This window comes from Anabrus simplex, chromosome 5, assembly GCF_040414725.1.
Source record: "Anabrus simplex isolate iqAnaSimp1 chromosome 5, ASM4041472v1, whole genome shotgun sequence".
Taxonomy (NCBI): Eukaryota; Metazoa; Arthropoda; class Insecta; order Orthoptera; family Tettigoniidae; genus Anabrus; species Anabrus simplex.
Window position 1 is genome coordinate 102,122,745 of NC_090269.1, and position 3,387 is coordinate 102,126,131.

At 41.6% G+C, this 3,387-nt stretch overlaps 1 pseudogene; it reads right to left on the bottom strand.

Moving 5' to 3' along the window:
• Window positions 1-943: 943 nt before the first annotated feature.
• On the bottom strand, window positions 944-1,071 carry LOC136875152 (U5 spliceosomal RNA; annotated as a pseudogene).
• Between the last annotated feature and the right edge of the window lie 2,316 nt (window positions 1,072-3,387).

Genomic DNA, 3,387 nt, shown 5'->3' on the forward strand with positions numbered 1-3,387 from the left:
CCATCCCATTCTATCACCAAGAATACCAGCTGGATGATATCGAAGTCATAGGATTAATGGTTGGCGCTAGAGGAACCATTCTTCTCTTTTTCGTCCATCTCTCCAGATAATTTACCCTCAATCAGGCATTAATAAAAGAAATTGCAGTGTCTGCTTTGAAGTATGCTATCCAAATCCTGACGAACCATGTCTCCCAAACCTTTTAATATAACAACATAGAGTATACCAATATAGTTGGTGTTATAAATTTACTCATTTGGGACAAATATTTCAGGTTCCCAATGGAAAACAACACCTATATCAAAATACAGCATGTTAAATGTGCTAACCAACTCACAATTACTTGTAATATTCATCTTGTCTTTTTGTATACTTTGTCCTCGGGAGCAATATGCAGTTGGGGAAAGCCCAAATAAAAAATCAATATACACGATTATTTTACTTGTACAACATATGTTTTCCATCGATAACGCTAATTCCGTACATTCTCTACACTTTCACAAATATCAATTAGCATCATTACAGCAACGGTCTTTCGCACTCCTAAGTGGGACGCTCAAACGCAGGACCGTTTACAGCCTCCAAGTTCTGGAATGTGAGGATAGGAGGCAATAGCGATAAGTTAAAGTAGGACACATTTGGACTGCTAGGAATGCCTTAGGAACAGTTTATAATTATTAGACAGTATGTGATTTTCAGATCATATATAATCATGTACAAGGTATATTTGCGGATATTATCGTACGCTGCTGAAATTGTCATCTTATTCGGAACTCTGTTACTTTTTCCTTACACAAACACACGCCATTTCAAGCACGCTTTTCAGAAAAAAAGTAGCTAAGAGCTTACAGCCAAACGTGAGGAGGGATTTGGGGGAAGCGGACAACGGGAGAGATCTTACCAACTACGAATATACCACAAAATTACACCAATCAATCATACCTTTCTGAGTAGTTATCGAAGGCCAAAAGGAAATATCACCCGAGCTTGAGACTCATTAAAAGTTCCCTTCCACAGAAATCTTCAGTAAAAGACGAAAGATTTATGCGATTTGAAGGGAGAGCAGAGTGGTTAATATATATTCTATTATTCAACAAACATATTTTAATAAACACAACAAACATTGGTATAGCTGTGAACGAGGAAATTTAACCTCCCAGGTTGAAACTCCATTAATAGAGGGCACATTTTCCTAGGAAAAGCAGAGCTTGTACACAATGGCCTACTTAATCGTGACCGAATTCAGATGTGGGCACCTGTGACGTCAAAGGAAGACCGAATCAGTGTGTCCCATGGAAGCTCTCAGCTGTAAGGTGCAATACATCACTCAGTACGGTGGTAGGCGACTGACCTCGTGGTTACTGCGATGTGGCAACAGAGCGGCCAGCTGTCGCCACCGCCGCCCGGCTGCCAGGTGCGGAAGCTTCAGCCAATGAGCGCGAGGCCCATTCCGTTACCGGCGTGGTGCGGACAATGGGACTGCACCACTGCCAGTTACATCCTCCCAGGTTCCCACGGGCTGCACCGAACATTGCTACATGTTTACCAGTTCCCACGCTTCTTACCTGGTGACTAGAGGCATTGGTTCCACTCCCTGTGCTCACATATCTCTAATTCGCCCAAACATTCAAGTTGCTCCAGTAACCTCATTTCTTCTTGGAAGCCAAAAGTTACATCTCAGGACTTCACTGTTTATTCTGAACGTAATAAATGCATATATATAATGTTAAGGCAGGAAAGTCAAGATAACAAATGGAAACATTGAGATCCACTGTAATCTGCATAATCTTGTAAAAAAGGCAAAAAGGATTCTTAAGGGTTAGTTACCTAGCCCTTTTTGCAGGCTTTTCTGAAGGTTGTTTTGGAAATTCCTGTATGGCTGTTGTTCAAGCATGACGTTGCCGAAGTGAACAGTAGACAGTCGCTCTAAGGAAGCACTCACAACAGACTGTATAGTGTTGCTGGTCTACCCTAGTCTACTCCGACGAGGGTGAGCATATGTATAGGAAACTGCCTATTCGTGTAGCGGAGGATAGTGTTGCGTATGAGTTGTAGGAATGCTTGCGAAAGCACAAACACCAAGTACCCTAGACAAGGTAATTAAAATCCCCGGGCCGGCCGAGAATCAAACTCGAAGTCCCGAGGACCAAAAACCAATATGCTAACCATTCAGCCAAGGAATCGGACAGCGACAATAAATATCGTGACTATCAACCAAAGGACTATAATATTTACGTTCCACGTCCATTATCAAATAGTGAAATCGTGACCGCTTTCATAACAATCTGGTGGCAATGCCAACAAAGCTACGTCTCTGGGGCCACATTCTCTACAATGTAATCCGTTAATATCATACTCGGAAGATCGCAAGAGTAATAATAGTGTTACAGGTCCCACCCACTGCTTTTACGACTTTCGGAGACGCCGAGATGCCGGAATGTTGTCCCACGTACCGTATGTGACCGTAGACTGACGTGTTTGAACATCTTCAAATAATATCGGCCTAAGCAGGGATCGAACCCGAAAACTTGAGCTCAGAACACCAACGCTCTACCGTCTGAGCTACTCAGCGCGGCAACGGCCAAAGAAAATCTAACAGGAAAATTTAAAAGAGTGATACTGCAACGTCAAGAGTGATACTGCAACGTGTTGCTACACACTGTGCTGAATGTTTTGCAACTACAACACCAAACATACGTGAAGTTTGTGCACACCAAATTAGAGTGCAGGTACACAAGAGAAGCGCCACGAGTTCCATTCATAAAGTACCTCTTTCACTATTTATTCTGGTAACCTTTCTTTTCCTTATGCCTATTGCTCACGGTAAAACGTTTTGTAAAATTTGTTGTACAATTAATTTTATAAAAAAATGTTGAAAACAAGTTGTGTTGGTCACGGTAAAATTATATTATAAAATCCGTGGAAGCATCAGGATGGCCATCTATGAACGCACTTCTGAACTATGATGTGCATGTGCTGCCATCTATTGATAAACTTTTAAACCAAGGATTAGCTGTTCAACTTAGTGTGTGTGAGAGTATGGCTCCAACAAACAAAGCAAATCTTGCTGCTTTACCTGCAATTATATGCTGTACAATGGTAAAAAGGAAGAAAAATGCCAGGAAATTCTGGACCTGGGACTGCATCAAAAGAAGAGAAGAAGGTAGAGGACTGCTGTCCTTAGTTGAAAATTAGTTGAGGTTAGGAAGACCAGCATTCATGTAGGAATTCGGCGATTGTATTTTCTGCCTATCTTCTTGCATTTCTGTTACTGTAAAGTAGCGTTTTAACTTCGTACAAACAAGGATATATCTGGTATTCGTCCAGTAAAACACTAACAGCTTCCTCAATCCACCCAGGTCCTGCCATTTTAGAAAGAAGTGTTTG